This window comes from Toxotes jaculatrix, chromosome 2 (genome assembly GCF_017976425.1).
Source record: "Toxotes jaculatrix isolate fToxJac2 chromosome 2, fToxJac2.pri, whole genome shotgun sequence".
Lineage (NCBI taxonomy): Eukaryota > Metazoa > Chordata > Actinopteri > Toxotidae > Toxotes > Toxotes jaculatrix.
The window spans coordinates 15,703,804-15,725,789 of NC_054395.1; the positions used below are offsets into that span (position 1 = coordinate 15,703,804).

The following is a 21,986-nucleotide window of genomic DNA, read 5'->3' on the forward strand; positions in this document are numbered from 1 at the left end:
GCAGCATGGTGCAATCCCTGCGAGGGCCATCATGCGAGCAGATTAAATAACGTTTTTCCAATGCCCTGTCAAACATTCTGCCGCCTCTGAGCAGCTAGACAGCCGTTACAGCCTCACTCTATGAAGCGTCTCCCTCTCTGTATGGTCAGAAACAGCCTCTTTGATCCGGATATCGCCCCTCAGATTCCTCAGAGGTGACACTCATACACGCGCCTGTATGTGAGCTGAATGTTTACTAGCTCTCTGTACCTTGTCAGCGGTGAGACTGGTGTTTGTGGAGGGGGTTGACTCACACTGCTACTATGCTTCCTTTGGTTTACATGAATCAACAACAGTCTGCGGACACAGACCCAGATCAAATTGCACATCAGATTTAATTTCCCGCAAACACTAGTATGAGCACTGCAAATAGAGATGATGCGAAATGATACCGACAGCAGTGTGGCAGTGTGCACATAATTAAGATTTAGGCTGCTATATTCTCATCTGATAGCAGCCTTATTGTGAAACGCTCTGTGCTCTATTCCCATACAAATCCCACACTGCAGACCAACTCTGGCTCTTGTGTACAACTCCATTAAGAGGGCTGACCACCACTTCCTCTTTCATTCAATCCACAAGTAGTGAAACTAAATGGATATCCTAACCTCTGGGGAAGTGAGGGAGATGCCGTTTCAAAATGTGTTCAGAAATACAAGCTATGCAAGTTTTCCCACATGACAGTGTAGGCTTGGACTGTGATTGCAAGATCCCTGTATATAGTTGCCAAACTATAATCATTTCTGTCACACTACTGCTTACCATTTGAGAAACGGGCCTATCACTCTAATAAAAGAAGTAAACCTTAGCCAAGTTCAGTGACCAACAAAGAGAAAAGAAAAAAAAAAATCAGTGGTCTAAAACAAAAGACACCTTTTGTGAGTGGCATGTTCAGAGTTTCTGTAAAAGCCTCAGCGTCAACTACATGTGACTGGACAACTCAAACCCTGCCTTGTTTACGCTGCCACATATTTGGCAAATATGGTGGTAGAAGTAAACTTGTACAGCAAGTGGCACGGCCTGAAAATCATCAGCAAAAAGGAAGCAAGGCTTGCTGTCTGTAAAATCTTTGCATTCCATCTGTTAATGACGCTGAAATCAAAGATCACTCCCATTTAAGATTAAAGAGCACTGACTGACAACTCAGCTTTGTTCGGAGTTACAGGCGCTCCAAGAAAGACAACCATTGTTACATTTTTAACCGTGACTTATACAAATGTCATACATTCACATTCACGTGGTTTTTAAAACTGACTAAGCCTCAAACGTTCAAACAATTTTTAGGTGGAGTAAATGCTCTTAACAATCATCCATTATCTGCAGTGCTTGTGTCATACATTAGCCCATGCGGTGTCGTCCCACTCAAGTGGATTAATCACATCTGAATCATTAAGCTAGAGGTCACTTCTCAGCTAGAAGGGGGACAAAAAAAATGCCACAGGAAGCTGGGCACGGTGGAGATTAGCTCCTCACAATTAGCGATGCAACATCTGAGTCCATGTAATAGCTCAGTGAAAAACACAGCAGCAGGGGAAGGATTTCAGGAAGGGATTGTTTTTATATGGCAGAGATTGAAGGCAATCACTGCAACCCCCCCATTCTTGATTTGAATCTTGTTTCAGGGCTTAAGCTTTCTTTGTACTTATGTGGCCACATACCCTGTGGATTCAACTTCTGACTGGAGTCACATGAAGACTTACTATGTCCAATGTTACAGTGATTTAAGTAAACAAGCTCTCCTCCCTCTTTTACTATAACTGGAAAACATTAGATAAGCTGCCTTTCAGACAAATAACTGTAGTCTGCTTTCAGATTCTAAGCTGCCCCCTCCTATACACACACAACCCACGAGCCAGCCCCCCTTGCTCTTTTCAACAACAGGCGCAGACCCCCCCCCCTGCCCTCACCCCCCCCCCCCCCACAGTGAGGGCTGCATGTGCTTGGGCCAGAGTTCATAGCCTCTGGGGTGCGAAAGAGGGGGAAGTCAAGTTAATTTGGTGGTCCTTCAACAGTTTGCAACTGGTTCACACACGGTCCCCTACCACTTCTTTCAAAAACACCCAGCTACTTTCCATTAATGCAGTCCAATAATCAATTTATGACATGAGCAGGGCTGTAAATCCAGCCAAAAAAAAAAAACAGCCAATCCTTTAAATGAAGCATGGGGAAATCCCACCCATCAAATTTATGTGCCACTGACTCATCAAGATTATTTCAACATTTCTCTCTGTGAAAAATGCAACTCTTATTTTGTTTCCTCAAAATTGACTGATTGCTCAAATACACATGCACAAGTAGTTTTTTTTTTTCCTTTTTCAGCTTTGATGTATACTTCCTGGGCAGGAATGTTGCCATTTAAGCTTTTGTTTACTTCATTATTCTCACTTTAAAACCATTAGCTTGCTGAAACCCTGTTACAGGCTGGCCAGGTCATGGAGGTTGCTCGAGGGTCTGCTCCACAGTCCAGAGAGAGCCAAGTTTTACAACAATGCAGCCAAACTTTCAGCTCGCCAGAGCACTCAGAAACATTTGACTCGAGGTCACACGCGCTTCCTACTCCGGATATAAACAAAATTAGGACACTTTCAACGCAAACTCTAAAGTGCCACCCGGCTTTAGTCATCACCATTGCCCAAATTCCGTTTCTTTATCACCCACACATTGCTCCCCCTGTCTGCGCCCTCCTCCACCAACCACAACCATCCTGCAATCTTTTTTTGTATTCAACTACTCACCCGCCAGTCTGGTGATTCTTGGGAGTCCCAGAGACTGCTGCAAACAAGTTGAAAACGCGAGCCTTGCCCGAGATGACCCAACGAACTTCAAAGAAGAAGAAGAAGAAAAAAAAGGCAAGAGAGTTGGGCCAAATCCAAGACCCCGGACAAAGCGAGGCGAACACGGACACTTTTTATCCCCTCGGCTTTTTTTTTTTTTAAACCCGCTGCCCGCACGGAGGGGCTCAGGCGAGCACTTGCTTCAACAAAAGACGGTTTCACTTTACTGATAGACTCTTCACGTCCGAAATCGCCGAGGAAAGGCACTATAACGTTTGCTAGTCCCCCCCCCCCACCCCTCGAAACTGCTCTTATTCCCTTTGGCCGTGTTGTTGTTGCTGTCGATGATATTGTCCACATGAAAAGTAACACGGCGCTGTTAGTTGTTTCGAGGGGTAGGAAACCAGTGAGTTCGCCGTTTACAGGCTCCGCTTCCTTTTTCCACACACACACGCGCGCGCACACACACACACACGCGCACGCTCTCTCTCTCTCCCCCTCTTCTCTCTCTCTCTCTTTCCTATGCACACATACACTCAACGCTCTCCCTATCGCTCCCTCCGTCTCTGTAAACCCCCCTCCCCTCCTCCTCCTCCTCCTCTTCAGCTGTTCAACAGACGCATCCACATGGCTGACCTAGTCTTTCTTTATCCAGACACTAGTGAAGGAGAATTACCCCGACCACACTAAAAAAAAAAAAAAAGGAGGAAAAAAATGGAGCGAAACAAAAACATGGACTGGATTCAAATAATCGTCAGGGACAAAAGGGGGTGGGTGGTGGTGGTTGCTGGGGGGGGGGCGCGCCAATGGGGCTGATGATTGATGGCAGCCCAGTAGGGACACGCTGCGTGCATCGTGTGTGTGTGTGTTTGCAACTGGATCAGGAAGGGAGATGCACGGCAGCCAAAGTGACCGACCATCACCAACCGATCAATGGTAACGCTTATGGGAATGTGACTAAAACACTAAAGCAAGACAATGAGAGCCCTGAAAGCTAGTAATAGTACTAGTAGTGCCTTGTAAATGATGGCTTAATAGCCTACATGTGTTTTTTTCTTCTACGCGATCCCACACAGCAATGACACGTTTTAATGGTTAAATAAATAAAAATGACGTTCTTACACACGGGTCGCCGATTTCTATCTAAAAACATTAGTGTATGGATCCGCTGGAAAATACACAAGAGGGAGGCGACTGAATGCTGCTCAGGCTCCCGGAGCTCATTTGCATTTTTGGATAATGAATTAATTAGTCACCCCACCCATTAAAAAGGCAGAAACAAGCAGGGATGATAATGTGAACAGTCCATTAGCAGTATTTGGGAGGCTGATTTTAATGGTTAGCCTGCACATCATATCAAATGTGATCCTGGTTATTTTCCAAGGTCTCAGTACTCATTCTGTCATTTTTTTTGTGGGAGAAAATACATAACACACAGTTTGTTTTCTTTTTATGTACATGCTACAAAAAAAAAAGAATCTGACTCTCATGTAAGAGGAGCAAGGAAAACAAAGATGGACGGCATTAAGTTATAAATTAATTGGATGATTTCCATTTCAGTGAGCAAGTAGCTTGACACATTTTCATTGTCTTAAACATGATATTGGATCACTGTCAAAATCCAATTAACTACTGCAAATAGTCTCTGCATTGGGCTTTTTTTTTGCGCTAAAGCCAAACACGGGCAGCAGGAGAGACAGTCAGTGAGCAATCTGAGTTGCGGGTGGTGTGCAGGGGGTCCTTCATTGGTCGTCTTCACTTCAGAAGCAGAATGGGGGTGGGTGGTGGGGTGGGGTGGGTCTCTGCTGTGCAACAAAGTGCTGGTAAAACCTCTTCCAGCTCCTAAGGCAACTGTCCTAAGAAGCCGTACACCCCTCCCTCCCCTCCACATAGTAACCTAACACCACAGCAGCCACAGCTCCTCCCTTATCACCGTATGTATACATTTCACAAGATCAATATTTATGATATTTACACACACATACACACTGTCTGCTTCCTTTCCTGGGTTAAGCAAACATTCAAAGGGTTCAAGATTGATGTCCTTCTGTGTTTCTGATGCACAATCAAAAGCCTAAAACGAAAACAAAGGCTCCAAAAATGATTTTATCATGTGTCCTGGGCAGAAATAAGTCAAATGCCAACCTTTCAGTGTAGGTTTTGTGAGGCTGAAGTTGGCCCAAGACAGCAGTAAAGGGTGAGTGCAATGAATCCCGTTTGAAGGCAGTGCAATGCAAAGCTGGATTGGCTGGTGGGGCAGGCTCCCCTCTCTGGCAGATGAGATCCCATTATCAGGCAGACGAGAACTCCACCTCCAGGATTTCACAGCTCCTCTGTTTATCACATGGCTCTGTCAAGTTGGGCACCATTAACCGATAATGAAAGGAGACAACCGGTGCAGTTACAAGCAAAGCACTCCACATTCTACAGGCCTAAGCATGTATCTGGGAAGCTGACTGTGTCTATTCAATTCTGTTCAGCATTCAAACGGCCCATCACAATACCTTTTCCCAGAGCACCTCCTTCTACAGCTACAGTGCCTTCGATCCCGACAGAACAAAAACTGGTTACTTGGTGCCTCTTTCTGAATTCAGAGGAAATGAAATCTAAGAGAGCTGTGCACTGCTCGAAAGAGAAAAATGACACTTTTTCTGCGACTCTTCTTCCTAAAGATTATTAAAGGAGAACAATTCTTTGTAAGAGCTAACAAAACCAGAGGGGGCGTATGAGGGGGGGGGAAAAATGGCACAATAAAGCAACACAAACTATCATTTTGAAATACGTTTCTTCCCCCTCCACATCAAGCATAATTAGAACAAGTGTTACTAAACAAAAAGGACTGCAAGACGGCCACTGAATCAAAGGCTGACACTACCCCCCCCACCCCCAGCCTGACTACTCCATTTATGGTTTATAGGATTCTGTAGCCACTTACGCTCATTAAAAATGAATACTTAACAAAAGCTGTGGCTGACACACACTGTTTGCTTTAGCCTGATTCCTCCACACCGGAGAAAAACAAGCCACTCAGAGGCAGCAAACACAGAGCGCGAGCGAGAGACAGAAAGAGAGAAAGTGCTCTGCAATACAAATAAGTCAGCCAGTAGCTGAAACAACAGAAAAAAGTGACATGGATGACTGAGCCAAGCCTGTGAGAGACTTGGCAAGCCTCAGAGGCCCTGGCCTCTTAAGCACTCATATCTAGTAACTTCATTTAATACATTCACCAGGGATGAGCAGACAAGTTGAAGGAAAAGGGGATTGAGAGAAGAAAACAGACTTGTAAACCAAGGGAGGGTTAGGTTGTGGCGGTGGTGGGGGTGTACTTCAGAAGCTCGATTTTAACACATGACTAAATCTCTGCAGTGTAACAAGCTAACTTTCCCGCTGCCAAAACATTATACGGGGAGGAAGAACAGATGTGCTAGATTGAACCTTGAGACCATTTTCCCCATTCTCAGGCAGGTATTATCTACAGGAGCCGTTCTCCACATATTAGAAACACGAACAGTTCTATTCCAGATGGGGCTTTAAAGCGGTGACTCTCTTTTCGCCACACATACTATATCCATAAAGAACAAAGACTCTGTGTGACTGCTGCTTAAAGTTACTGTTCCTCATACTGACGGCAAGTACTGATATCACCCATTCCCCCCTCTTCTCTGTTGGCAGGCAAGCAAAAAAAAAGCTGACTTCAAATCATTCACTGCCCCTTTTAGCCTTCATGGATTCTTAAGAGAGCACTTTACAAGTTGGGGGAATCCAAAGGGAAAATAGGGTCTTACATGACTAATTAAAACACAGACTTTGCCTGAAGGGGGTTGAGAGAAGGGGAAGCAATAAAACAATCCTCTCCAATCTCCCAACAAAGTAACTCAAGGAAATTACTCAACTAAATATGGTTTAACTACGCACGTGTGGATATGAAGATTCAAGGTTTTCAAGGACTACTGCTTTAGCTAGAAAGAGCACTGCACAACAGAGTAAAATTTCACTAATAAAAGAAAAAAGGACCTTTAAACAAAATAGGATACACTTTTCTCCATACCACAAACAACCCTATCAAGGTGACAAAAGACTAACTGAAAATCAAGATGTCCTTTGGAGGCAATCCAAACAGACAGCTAGTAATTAAGCTGCTACCTAGAAGGCCTTTATTTGAGATCATTAACACAGTTGTAAAAATGTGAGGGAAGCCAAGGAATGGTATTTCACTTTAGGCAATCAGTGCAAGGTCTAGCCTCACATAGCTATCTTGTTTACATAGCTATTCACAGTCACATTTGGCAGCCTCGCAACACTCTGAAAACCAAGACACTCGTAGGCTACATATGTCTAATCTCTTTGCCAAGCTACACAAGCTACTCAAAAGAGAGTGAAACTTGCTTGCAGCAGCCATTTGGTAAAACTATTGCATATAAAAAAAAAAAAAAAAAATGAATGTAAGTAAACCTTATTCCAGATGGAGATAGCTGCCACCTGGCAAACAAACTGATCAAACATTAGAGAGAGGAAGCACAGCATTTTCTCTTTATAAAATAAAGCAAAATCTAATTACTCATTTGCAAACGTTGATGTATATATATGAGCAAAAGCAACACACAGCTTTTAATAAAATCCCACACTGTGTCTGAATTTACACAGGTTGCTGAAACAAAGGCAGAGGCTAAGGTAAAAGAAAATAAGGCTTATGAACTAATCAGCCAACTCTGCACGGCCATAAATTCACAAAGAAATGCACACGTGTAACTAACTTAAATGCTATTTCACTAAACCCCTGATTTATTCGCAGACATTCTTCAAGCTCTTACATGGACTGTCTATGTCTGTCTGATTCTCCAGGCAAAACAGGGCCTCATTCATCTGAATAAAAGAGTAGTTCATCCTGCCGTGGCTGCACTGAAAACAGGCTCTGAGGAATGAGACTGTACTTCCAAGAGGGCCACAGAGAGAAAGAGAGAGCAGGCTGTGGTGCAAAAGAGGAAGTTTACATTTCAGGCAAATCCTTTTGTGAACAAAGAAGCAGCAAGATAAACAAACAGAACATGTGTCTGATGCTTAGCTCTGGATCCAGTTAGGAAAATCCTTTTCAAGTAAAGTGAAACTGTGTTTAAAAGTGAGCAGCGGTCTGCAAAGCAAATGGGGTCCATGATCATGAAAGCAAAAGAGCCTGGCGGTTGGGGTGTGTGATTCCTGTGTGGTGACTGTCTCCAAGCTGATCTGTTCAGATAGCCCCAGTGACTGCTCCATTTCACACAGAGCACATGGCTGTCTCACCTCCATACACTGCCACCCTATGGACAGTGAGCGGAGGTGCAGCTTCATGCTGTTGCTGTGCTGGGGGGGGGGGGGGGGGGGGGGCTGAACTGAAGCTTATAACGTGTAAAACAAAAAAAAAAATTAACTCCACACATGATAATTCATGACATGCGTATTAAGATGCTCAATATGGCGCAATGGCCAACAAAGCATTTTTTTTTTCCCACCAGTACCATTGCATATTCAGAAATCAATTATTCTCCTCTGGTCACGCATGGCTGCTCTCAGTATGTAAGCTAATGATTCAGCCATCTAATTTTACAGATAGATAGCGATAACTAGAATAAGCACATCCACTGTAGGTCAGAGGAACAAGATTCTCAAGCCATTCAAGCTCATTTTTCACATCTTGGATTTTTCCACCTCACTCTCATTCCATCACATTCCTTTTTTTTTTAATCATTTGGCATGAATAAAAGCAGAGAGAGGTAATCTCAAAGGCAAACGGACGGTCAGCATGTCAGCACTGGGTGTGGTGAGAAAAGGACGTGTTATTCAAGGAGACAGCACACAGACAAGGTGTTGAGGCTGTGCTATGAGATTAGACTGTTTTTGTGGGAGCGAATGGGTAAAATCAGTCAGTGTGCAGTCGGAGCAGACAGTTTGGAGATCAGTGCTGAGGTCAAGAGGAGCCACTTAGCTGTGCTTTGGCCTTCCAACCCCTACAGCGTTCAAAATCAACCGTTCCACAGTGGGAGTAGATAAAAAGCTTGGCAGCAGTCTTGCAACTGGAGACAGCTACATTTACTAATGCACGCAGGCTTTATTTATGGCTTTTTAAACATACAAAATGGAAATTAATGGGAATAGCCAAGAAGGTGGGAAGCTCACTCATTAGCCAGAATATATATTAGGTTAGCCTCACTGCATATTCCCGAAGGCACTAAACCTTTTTTTTTTCTTTATAAACAAACAAAGCAATAAAAACCCAGACTAAAATCATACCTATCTCAATTACAACAAAAACATGAAGGTCTTTTCTGATTTTTTCCCCCAACTATTATCACTATAATTTAATATGTGAGTTAACGAGATTTACACCAGATGTGATACTGCCTTTTTTTTTCCCCCACTACACATTATTACAACAGCAATGAGACACGAAGAACAGCTGTCCCTTTGATGTCTCTGGTGAGGAGATAATGTGCTGAAATCTGAGAATAATATATTAAGTGTCATTTATGATTACATGGCAAGCCTGCTACTCTTTGTCTTTATTGTTTGGACTTATGAATCAACTGAGCATGGAACTGTGTTTCTCATTATGCTGTTGTGGACACAGAGAATTACTGCTCAGAAGTGGTGAACTGGAAATTCTGCAAATTGCTTGTTTGGATGCACATATTCTGCATAATGCATGAAGCATCTAACATATAATAGATGTGTGAGCGTGTGTGCGTGCGGTAGAAAGTGAGTTTGCGCGTAAGAGATAGCGAGCAAGTGGGAGAGACCGAGGGAATGAGAGATAGAGTAACAATGGTGATATTCGATATTGAGCAAAGTGGAAACCTAACATGCAGCATGCTAACTGTCTTCATTATAGAAACAGGAGGGGATAGACAGAGGAGGCTTGATGCAGCATTAGCTCCTTAAGTCAGCTCGTGGAGGAGGGATGGGTGGAGGGAAAGATGGATGGGTTGAGCGAGGGAAGGAAAGATGGAGCGAGGGAGAGAGTGCAAGCCGTAGCTCTCTCTGTTCCTGCACACATCAGCAGCAGGAGGGCAGGGATGCACGGAGGCCAAAGCAAGCCAATTACCAAACTCATTAAGTAACCTGCTAGTCAGCTTTGAACTGCAGCCCCCTCCATATCGTGACTGGATTCTCCACCGCTGTTGTGGACATTCAGATAGGTGCTTCTCTTCCTCCTCTTGCACCTTTTTCTTTTTCTTTTTTTAAATGGCTGGAGAGGGGAGCGGAAATGGCAAGGTGGTAATCTCATTTCCGCATGCGTTCACTGGAATTAAAAGTGCAACGCAGAATGACAAGTGAAACTGCAATTAAAAAATAAATAAATAAAGATCGGTAGATTGGCTGCTTGAAGTCGTGACATTGCCGAAAGAAAGGAATACACTGGCTGCAAAGGAAGGAGAAAGGCCTGCACATACAGCAGGTGATGCTAAAAACAACAACAAAAAAGGAAACAACGCATCACAGCACAAACACAAGAATGGGTTAGCATGAGTTAGCAGTTGAGAGAGAGGAATGAGCGCTGACAGGCTTGAGCTGCTCTCTCCAGCGGCGCAGTAAGAAGCAGGAGTGATGGCTGGGAGGGGAAGGAGTACCGTAGAGAAGACGAAGCACAACGAGGGGTGAGGATGATGATGGACAGGAATAAGGTTGAGAGCAAAAAGGGCAGGCAGAGAACAAGATTGCAGTCCACTAGGTGGTGCAGGAATAGAAACATTTTGGGGGGGGGGGGGGGGGGGGGGTTAGGGCAAAGGGAAAATGCTGCGTTAGTCAGCGCTCCAGTGTCGTGAAACATTGTTGACTAACCTTGACTGCATTCACCTCCTAGTTCACTGCCACACTGCTTCTCAACAAGTATTGACACAACGACAGTCTGCAAGAGAAAAACTGGAGGGGGAAAAAAAACAGACACACACAGAGGAGAGGGGGAAAAAAACATGAATGATGTGTAAATGGAACAAACGAGGTGATAACAGCTTGACAGTAGAGGTGTATGCATGGGTGAAGACGGCTGCCATATTTGGCATCATGTAGAACACTTGGTGAATGTAGCCGCTGAAAGACATGAGGGTGCACAAAAAAATAATACCATTCACTGTGCAGTTAACATTTTCAATGAGGAGATTGTGAGCATTTATTCTAAGCCAGTATTCATTTCCCTCTTCTCAATAAACCTCTCTGAATACACACAGATCTTGCCACTCATACCTGCTCTGCACACTGTAAAACACATACACACACGCACAAAGAAACACACTGACACACAGTCCCCCACCCCCGAACCTCCCCCATTATCCCATGAGCCCTCTCTTCTCTGCCTCGCTCGACAAGAGCTTGGAAATAAAAACATCACAGCTCTGCCTCGCAGCACCTGTTCAATAACATTGACATTTCACATTCAGCATCCGCACACGGAGAGATTCCCTGCATTTACTCTCTTTAACACCCAGAAACGCAACACACACACTATCAATCTGCTACATTTCACAATGTAAGCATTTTAATACAGCGCGGACTGTGAATGTGCATGTGTGTGCACTTCTATTTCGCATGCATGCCGGCAATCATGTATGATGTGTCACAATCAAATTAATTGTTAGATACATATCTTGATTTTAACAAATCTCTCTCATTTAATTAGTGATTCTTGCACAATCGTCTCATTCTTTGCACATAGTCAATAATCATCTCTCCATCACTTGTATTACTCAAATCTATTCATGTGATTCAGTGGTTAGCCACTTTTTTTTGGTAGCTAAAGCTTTTGCAAAACATAAGAAATGATGAGGATAATTTTGGCAAATATGTCCGTATACATTTGTGTAGCTTGTGTGTTTGAAAATTACAGACATCTTACAGACGAGATCAGAAAAACTGTAAATGTAAGGCACCGAAGGATGAATATGTGTAAGGATTTGTCTGTGCTATTATTCTTTAAAGGAGGGCGTGGCTGCTTTCTTAACCAATTATCTATTAGCCGCAAAGCTTGCACAAAACAAGGCAACGTCCTGAGATATTTACCAGATGTACAAAATGATACCATTTGTTATTATTCATTCCCTGCTTCTGATGCAGTACACCTCCTGAATTCAGCTTGCATTTTGAAGTGAAATGGTCTGTTTGGTTTTGAATTTGAAAATAACACCAGGTGTGCAGTGAATTATATCAAAGTATTTCTATCCATGCAGTCTCAGCACTGTTCAACGGCACAGCGAGCAGGGTATACTGTCGTCTGATACTTTAAGGGGGGAAAAAGAAGTAGCACAAATAACACACCGCAACCATCCAGATAAGCATGTGATATTTATATTCACTCCGTGATCAAAGATTTTGAGGTCATAGAGGTTTGATTTAAACATGTGGCTGGATTTTTACTTCAGATGCACCATGACACAATAATGCATGTTTTTATACAATAGTTAGCCACCTGTGGACAAGATGAAATGTGGGATGGGCCACCTAACGCCAGGGCTCAATGGTGTCACCAGGTGTGGCCTGACCTAGGTGGCTGAGCCGGGACATCTGTTTGACAGCATTAGAGCCATCAGAGTCCTGCCATAACCACAGATTAAATGGCAGTAAATCTGAGGATTAGATCCATGTATGAATAGCTCACATTGATTTTGCAATCCCTTCGGTAACTCTGGGATTTCCACGGTGACAGACAATGTGGCCATCAAGCGCGCAAACACACACACAGGGACTCATCTGTCTCCCAGTGTTTTTTGTTTTTTTTTTAAACCCTCTGAAATCAGTCTGTGACTAACCTATCTCCATTTTAATCTGCTCATATCTCAGGCCTAGAGGGTGTATCCAAATAGCACAAAGCATGCAGCATCATTCCTTTAACAAACTCCCCGTCCATTCAGTCTCTCACACTAGTCTCAACAGAGCAACTAAAATGAGCTCAACAGGCCTAGAAATGTCCATTCCTATATCCTGGTGTGCGTGCTCATGTGAGAGCAAGATCACGTCCGCTCCCTTAGAGTTGAGGGTTATTATATGTGAGCACCAAGGGGTGATGCGGGTGATGACAAAGACAAACTGGCCTTTACTACTTTAGCTGCCTGGTCGGAGTCTTTACTCTCTGAATATGCATGCACTCGAGCAAAAGCACGCACGCACGCTAAAATTCACTCTAGACAAGCGCTTTGCTTTCATGACTTTAGCCCATCTCTCAGTCTGTCAGTGTCTCTGACGGCCCACTCTTTTAAACACCAGGCTCACGCTAACCACTTCAAACACCTCCACAGCACAACACGAAGAAACCAAAGATAGCCTCTTCACAATTTCCACACTCACAGAGGCGGGTGTCAAGTGTGTTAGGATATGAGCAATGATCTAAAAGGTGTTTCCAAAGAGAAGACAACACACTGCTACAAGAGGTTTAGTCCAATATAAATAATGACACCTGTACAAAGCACAGTTTTCATCTCAAGTCAGCTTGGCAACCATATTCGGAAACCAGCGACAACCTGACTCCCTCATCCAAAATGGCTGCACTGGTCATCACGGCTTGACCTTAGCCACCTATCAAGCCAAACAAAAGCGATTACCTGGTGATTAGTGTGCATTGCGAGGCAGCTCCATTAACCTTTGAGAAACAGAGTGTGGAGGCTGCAGTGTCTAGCCAAGTGGAACACTCTCCTTACTACCTCTGAAAAAGACATGAGTGAGGTGAGTGAGAGAGAAAGAGAGACAGAGAAACTCAGCGTGACAGCAGAGCAGCTCCTATTAGGTAAGCACATTGAGCCGTCAGGCCGGCACATTCATCAACACACAGAATGCCAGTCAGCAGCACCAGCAGGCTCACCTCCCTTTCTAACACGCTACTGTTACCGTGGTGAGGTGGGGAGGTGGGGAGTGATCGGCATTTGCAAAGCAGATTTGGATCACTCTCCGCAGCATTTGGAGGTGCAAATATTTCCGAGCATGGCTCGGGTGGTTTTTAATAGCATGTCCCCTGCTCTAATAGATCTGCCACAGGCTGCTAATGGTATTATTATCATACATGCATTGTGATTGTCTGGACCCAGGGTGCGCCAAGATCAATGGACAGCAAAAATTTGGATCAATTGATTAGTCTGCTGCTGTTAAGCTGTTAAACCATATTTTGCACACAGTCAATGTGTTGTTGGATGGGCTGTGAATGAATTGGGCCCTTGCCTGTTTTTCAGAGTGCAGCATCCAGACATGGGGATAGGCAAGTGGATCTGTGCCATATGAAAAGTGAGCCGAATTGGCAGGGCTGATGAGCTTCCTCGGCTCATCTTAATGTCAACCACGGCGCAACCATTACAAACAAAGCTCCAAATTAGGGCTTAAATTGCTATTTAACATTCCTGACAAAGTCAAAACAAATGAATACTTGTATAATGATTTTCATTGTCCCTTTGTCATTGGGAACAGTCACTCCATTGCAACCAGCAGTGAGCCTGCAAGTGTCCATTTGAGAGAATGTGTTCTAAGTTCAATTCTGTCCAAAGGCAGATTGGTTTTGTTCTACATGCACGATTAAACATTTGAAGACAGAACTTCCTCATGTGGAAGATAGAAAAGCATAATCATAGTAAGCTGGACTCCAGTAGTATTGCATTAATCCTGCATTAGTATTGTGGGACACTGTATGATCTAAAATTTTGAGTAAATGCTTATTAACTGTGACATTTAAATCAACAGTCTGAATCTTGAGGTATCTGACAAAGGTTACGGGCAGAAGATGAATCCGCAACGCAACTACAGCGCACCAAGCACTTCCATAATAGATAATGAAAACAATCTTTCTTCCTTAGTTTAATTTTGGCTGTGGTACAGATGTTAAACTCCATTGTTGTTACTGTTAGTGGACAAAATAACAAAAACACAAGGCAATGTCCTGCAAATCAATATGACAAAACATAGAGAACAGAGACACAAAAGTGTCACAGAGTTGAATCTACACATCTCTTACAGAAAGCGTCACAAAGGTGCCATTTATTTCAGGGTTATTGTGTTCGATTGCGTTATATCTTACAGATATTAATTCATCGTGTCAACGTCCTGAACCGCGTTTCATGCTCGAATCACGAGCCCTCTCGTCTTTTCCTGCCACCGACTTGGTCTCAATCATGACTGTAATTTGAGAGCATCCTGATTGTGTTAGGAGGTAGCTGATTGCTCTGATGAGCAGAGAGCTGCTGAGGAGAAGAAAGTGGGCCATCTACACTGAACAAATAATGACACCAATAACAGCCAGGGTGATATAAGCCTGTCAAAGAGACTGTATCGTTTTTAAAATGACAGCCCTGTCACCCATGCTCTGCAAAATGCAAACTGGCCAGAAACAATCCTGTATGAATTCATCTCTGGTACAACCTTGAGCTAAGGGCCTTGCAAAAAAAAATAACACTTTCGAAATGCAGTGCCACTGTCTAAATCACATTTTAGTGAGCCCACTCTACCCACAGGGTTAACCCTGTCTGTGGCTTTGCCCCGTCATCATCCTTTAGGCACAATGATGCAACTTACTCCAGTGTACAAAGGCTAATGCAGGTAAATCACACCTAGTGGGCTTGAATGCTTGACACTAAGCTTCCCAGGCATACTAGCTACCATGAGTGGGCGAGAAATGAACCTTGTTATGTGTCCTGACACTGGGCCCTGCTCCCCTGCAAATAAAAACATGCCTCTCACTTACTGGCTGCCTGCGCCCACAGCCCCATACATCAGCATTATAAAGGAGCTCGGCAGCCTCAAGGTCAGCTCAATTTCCTCCTGCCGTTATGAAGTATCAGAATCACAGCGAGAGGGGGCACCCACACACATGTAAAGAAATGATTTAGGAAGCCCGTGAGGGGAGGGAGGGAGAGAAAGAAAAGGGGGGGGGGGGGGGGGGGATTTGGAGTGTGAAGGAGAGGCAGTGTGTAATACAATGGGGAACTGTGACAAACCACCAGGAGAGAGCCAGCCTCTTCTACAGTAAGGATGTGCGAGTGCGGGGCATTTGTGAGAAACTGTAGAGAATATTAAGCGTACTTCCTCATTTCACACACTAAGAGAATATGGTAGTCTGCAGTGTAAGTAATGGGATTGAACAGTTTCTGTTTAACAAGCCGATTCCACTTGTGTAATTGCTCAAGTGTAGTCTGTGAAACTACAAAGCAATTAGGCCTACTGAATTATTGTTTCAGAAAATGTGAATGCGATGTTTACCATTTACTCTAATTAAATTCTAAGCTGTTCCATGGGCATAACAGCGACCTAATGCAAACCTAATGTCTTTGTTCCTTTTGAGATCTGGGCCCATTCATCACATGCCCAAGCAATTTGATAAATTACACAGGAGCATGAAAGCTGATCATGTGCGTAGCAGAGAGTGCGGTGCATGTGTGTTTGACTCTGACTGAGTCGGCAGTCATCCTTGGCTGCCTCACTGGCTGAGGTTTGACATCTTCAGCTAAGAGCCTGGGGAAATAACAGCAAATTCACTTAATGGCACCACCTCATCTATTCCTCATACCAGGCGAGGAGGGAGAGAAGAGGGAGAGTTCCTTGAGGTGTTACAAAATGGCTGTGTGCTCTCGGCTGTGCTGCCGTCTCTCCCATCCGTGGCGGTGCAGGTGTGTGGGTAAACACTGAGTGCATTGAGATCCATCACTGGCCTCAGTCGGCCACCAGCTGTAATTTGCAGTCAACTCTGACCCTTTACGAAAAGCCAGCCAGGCTGTGCTGCCGCTACTTACAAGCTTTTTGTGGTGACAGCGCAATCTGGTTTGATGTGTGTGTATGCGCGTGTGTGTGTGTGGTCTCACATGGGTATGTGTGTGATGATCTGCACGTGCAAAGATAAACATATACAGACCTAGATGCAGGGACGATGTGCACGGCTGCAGGTAGGTGCATGCATGTTTGTGCAGGTGTAAGTAAGCACAAGTGAGCATGCTTGTGTGTCTGCAGGGAGTGTTACAGAGCCAGAGGTATAATGGCCCCACTCCATCTTTGTGTGAGGTATTGCAGAACAATCCAAAGCAGAGCACAGCAGCTGGGAGGGAGCCTGGGCTGGCTTGCTGTTGGATAACATCTCAGGGTAACAGCAGGTATGGTATCAGTGCCGCCCCAATCCCCTTAGGGCTATTTTCAGAGCCTCTGACCCCTGCATGACTAGCTGGATGGCGTCTCTGTGCCAGCAACACTGGAAGAGCAAGACCCAAAACCACACTGCTGCTTCCCCTCGGCTGCACGAGGTTTCATTCCAGCAGCCCAGAGCTGCTCTGCTATTGTTCAATGTTTTACTGAAAAAAAAAAAGGACTCGATGGTTCAATGACTATGTTTACAAGGACAGCAATTTCTCAATAATTTATCCAACTGAGACAATATTCTGAATAATAGATTGCCATATAAAAATACTTTCTATTTCTATCTCCAGTTATCCTAACCTGAATCCGGTCATAGACAGAAACAGTGTAATTATATTAGACATGTATTCCAATTGACTGATTCAACAGCATTTTAGGTACGTGTACACCTTAGTGGAATGATGAATCACAGTCAGAGCTTTGATAAGCTTTTGCAGGCTCAACCATCTGACTCAGTTTTCATGTAGCTGCAAGATGTATAGTACAAAGCACAGTGTTACTGTAGAATCTGTACAAAGGTTAGAACACAGGAGCAACATGACAGAGAGAGATACGGTATGAGGCTGAATACTGGAAGGAAACTGACACTGTAACATAATATGGAGTAGGCGGCTAAAGATATTAACTGGGCTATGCTGTGTAGCTTAAAAATGGGATGTGGTAACCCGCATAAACAGCTAATAAAAACACATATGCAGAATAAGGTCAGTTGTGAGAGTGCTGCAGTCCACGCAAACACAATCATAACACAATCACATCTAGGACTGCAACTACCGATTATTTTCATTATTGATTTAGGTGCTGATTGCTTTCTCAATCAGTTATCTGTGAAAAAATAATAATCACTGTTCAAATTGCCCCCCCACTCAAAAACCCAAAGATATTCAGTTTATAATATATATGTTTAGATCACTTGATGGAAACTTGAAAAATTAAATAACTTAAGACCAAGTGGGGAGCAGATTTAAAATGTGACAAGGCTTTTTTTTTTTTATCCAGCAGACATATCATTAGAGGATGTGTTGGGCCATGAATTAACTAGACAAAGGGAAAACAACAGACTCTTCAATGACAAAACTTCCTCTGATTAAAAGACAGAGACTACTATCAGTCACAGTGCAATAATCTATCGCTGTTGTACCACTCATGCCACATTTTGCTCTTTGCATACACTTATAGCTGTGGCGTCTGTTAATAGACTGGCTGATAACAGATGCATAATATCTATCAGTGAGTGCAGTGGTGCTGGAGGGGGTAGATGGATGCCTCCTGTGTGCTCTCCTCTTACATAAAGCTCTCTCCTCTCCCATCTGAGTGAATGGATTCCCACTACTCAGCTCCCCGTGGTTAGCTTGTCAGCCCCCTCTCCATCTCTTTTCTCCACACCTGCACCTGACATTGCGAGTGTTCTGTCACCCACCTCTCCTCATCCCCCTGGAGAAAATATTAAGCCCCGCCCCGCTAGCTCCCAGCAGCCTCTGGGGCACGGGACAATTAAAAGCGAGGTAGGAGCTCAGTCGAGCTGTCACGCCGAGTCTCAGGTGGGACCCTACCTGCACCACAGCAAAGGTAGAGGGGGGAGTTTAGGATTGGAACCCAAGGAAAATAATATACTACGTCTGCTGTAATTGAGATCAACATTCACTCTAGTGCAAGGGGATGGCAGCATATCAACACCCTGAAAGCAATGCAGCCTGGATGGAGCAATATATTTGGCCTTACAGTATTCAGACACTGCCTTACTGCATGCACGCTTACACACACACACACAATCCCACTGCCACATCCTGGTGTCAGCCAATTACAAGCCTGCCCTGACTGCCCTTGACTACACTCCCTAACCTCCCTCCGCAATCCATGTCAAAACCCCTATGCACTGATTTTTCTGCCCCTCTTGCTCCCCTTCTTGCTTCTCCTTCTTTTACTCAGAGTCTCTGTCTTTAGGGTATGAAATATTTAGCAGCCCCATCTAAATACGCCTTCAGGCACTGAGTCAGAGCTGTCTACCTCCCCAGGTAAGAAGTAACGAGAGAGAAAGAGGGAGACAGTGGAGGAAGGGTTGGTGTAATATCTCATCAACATTATTAAATCATTTCTCCCCTCGGCAGTCCCTGGGTGGTCTCGGGCTGTGTTATTTCTCAGTCAGGGTTCAGTGGCCTCAGCTCCTAGGGTTGAGTTTGGCCGCTCTGCTAGCCGAGTGCTGTGCTAAGCAGGCGTCGGGGGAGTTTCCCCTCAATTAAGCAAAGGTAAAGTAATGCTTCTCACCGTGGCAGCGCCATGAATACATTAGTCTTGCTGTCACCACGGGCTAGAGTATGGAGATGCACAAAGGAGACAGACAGCTGGTCGCCTCAAACGCAAGTGGAGCACGTTAAACAAACTAGCACCACGATTGCACTGTATTAAACAAAGGCTTGTTCCACCTTTGATACCAAGCAGATGAAATGGCCTACAGAATATGATCTGAAAACCTTCATGCGGATGAATACATCAATATAATCAATTCTAATATATACCAGAAGAGTAAACAGTGTAATATCATTTTGTTTTAGAGTTGCTCGGAGTTAGGCTAATGAGTTTGTATTAGCTGTCTGAGCGGATGACACTGGAGGACACCGAATCCTTGTTGTGTTAATTAAAGCTCAATGAAATGATGCCGATGAAAAATTAGCATGACCCACAGCCTCAGTGAGGGATACTGCCAGGAAAATGGGTCTCTCTGTTAAGTCGTTTTCAAGACGAGGCTCAGAGAGAAAACACTTTTTAGAAAATTGGAATCAAAATAAATCATTTTAACCAATTATCTGATTAGCTAAAAGTGGCCAACATCTGAGAAATCAATTACACTGACGAAGAAAACAAATATATTTTTAGAATCATATTATATCACATGACGACTGTATCACTTGTTTCTTGCTTGATAAGTTGCAAGACAAAAAAATCACATCAATCTATTTTGTCTCAGTTCAAAAACAAGATCTGCATTTTTTTGACATATTTTAGCCAGCACACCACAATCACCCTACTATTTTAATCCATCTGACAAAGCCAAACGAAAAGAGGGTTTATAAACAATATGTCAACAGTGGCAATAATGCCTTCTTTTGTCTGTCTTTATGTGTGAGTATTAGAGTGTACTGGACCGGCGTACTGAAAAGGGCTGATTGATGGCTTCACTGTAGACTGTCTGTCCACCTCTCTCCCTGATGAGACATGTCAATGTAAAGACACATGAATGCAGCAGCCTGTCCTCCATTTTCTCCTCCTCTCCTCCTCCTCCCTTGTCAGAGGCAGGGAGAATGACGCAGTAAATACAGATGCTGTGTGCACCGTAATTCTGGGGCCCGCTGCCTTTTATCTGCCATGACAGCCTCTGCTGCTGTCGAAATCAAACGCCCAGGCGTGAGGAAAAAGCTAGTATTCCCTTTAATAAACTGCCAGGCAGAGCAGAGTGAGAGTAGAAAAGGAGGCACTCAGCTCTGCTCTGCGCTGGCCAGGCTTCGCTAAGCAGCAGCTGAGGGGAGAGGAGAGACAGAAATGGGGGGAGAGAGCGCTCCTTCAGGCATTAGTCTGTATTATGCTGCTCACACAGGCTCAGGCATCCAGCATCATTGCACTTACCAAGAGACGTCTGAGCCAATCGGTCAGCGGGGAGTGCTGGGCACTCGGCAGAGATATGCACACCGACATGAGGACTAGAGTAAGAGACGGTGGGCAGCCCAGTCAGCACCTGCTCCCGGACTCATCCACGGCCCCTTTGAGCTGCCAGGGTCAATTAATTACATCCCTCGCTTAACGCTCTCTATTAGGATAAACAGAAATAAATGAAGAAGAGTGGTCTGACAACAAGGAGAGCTCTAAAATGCCCCCCAGCAACACGACTGACCCGCTCCTCCCTCTGCTGATAAATCAATTAGTCAATTTACAGACCGGACTGTTTTATAAAAGATGAATCATATGATTTGCATCAAATAAAAATACTGAGCATTTCCCAGTCACAGCTTCTCAAATGTGGGGATTTGCAATATTTATAAATTTCAAATAAATGTATCACTTTGAGCTGTGTGAAGGGGAGACAAGAGATTAACTGATTCATTGGGAAACATCAGTAGGTTAATCAATAATGAAAATAAGCTTCAGTCGCAGCCTTGTTCGGCACAGCAGCTAGGACAGACAGATCACATCTCCCCAGATTCTCCCACTGACTCATTCTGTGTGTGTGTGTGTGTGTGTGTGTGTGTGTGTGTGTGTGTGTGTGTGTGTGTGTGTGTGTGTGTGTGTGTGTGTGTGTGTGTGTGTGTGTGTGTGTGTTGGATAGGAGGATGAGGAGGGCTGCTGCTTTGGAAATAGACAGCTTTTTGTTCTGACCCCACAGCTGTCACTAGCATAAGAGAGCCAGTCACTGGCAGCACACATAAGCATTTTACTTACACAGACACACAGAAACACACACACACACACACACACACACATAAACACATGCACTTATATCTCTGTCAGGACACTCACTGATATAATGCATCCCTAGCCCCTTCCCTTAACCTTAACCATCCAAACTGAATACCTAACTCTAACCAAAACCCAATTCTAACCCTGATCCTAAAACCAAGTCTTAACCCTCAAACAGCCATTTTAAGGTGTGTCAGAAAATGAGGACTGACCAAAATGTCCTCACTTTCCCAAAATGTCCTCACTCCACAAGGCTTCTGCTTTTTTCATCCTCACAAACATAGATGTACAAGTACACACACACACACACTTCGACATTGCAGCAGGGGTGGGACAAGAGGGTTGTGCTTTAGGTGCCAAGACCCCTGAGGATACTGTTCTGACGCACAACTGCATTAGACGAGGAGGCTGAGGGGATAAATCACTAAATACCTGGTCAGTGTTTAGAACCCCGCTCCACCACGCCGCTCCTAACACCATTAACATCCTTCCTTTAAATCCAATTATGAGCCATGTGTGTCCACATCAATCAGCCATTTTCATTTGAGCCTGTGGTCTTCTTTATCACCATTACTGCTGCAGTAATTGAGGCGGCGCTATGGA

The 21,986-nt window shown here is 44.2% G+C and overlaps 1 protein-coding gene across 3 annotated transcripts in view; it reads right to left on the reverse strand.

Moving 5' to 3' along the window:
* The window catches only part of rerea (arginine-glutamic acid dipeptide (RE) repeats a), a 121,882-nt gene that overhangs the window by 86,041 nt on the left and 13,855 nt on the right, over positions 1-21,986 (reverse strand). The window contains exon 2 of one of the 3 annotated variants that reach the window (XM_041048748.1): positions 10,626-10,706. The gene's annotated coding sequence lies outside the window, so the exon portion shown is untranslated. Of the gene's footprint in view, positions 1-2,774; positions 3,297-10,625; positions 10,707-21,986 lie in introns of those variants that run through there. The other 2 variants (XM_041048739.1, XM_041048756.1) reach the window with 2 other exon arrangements.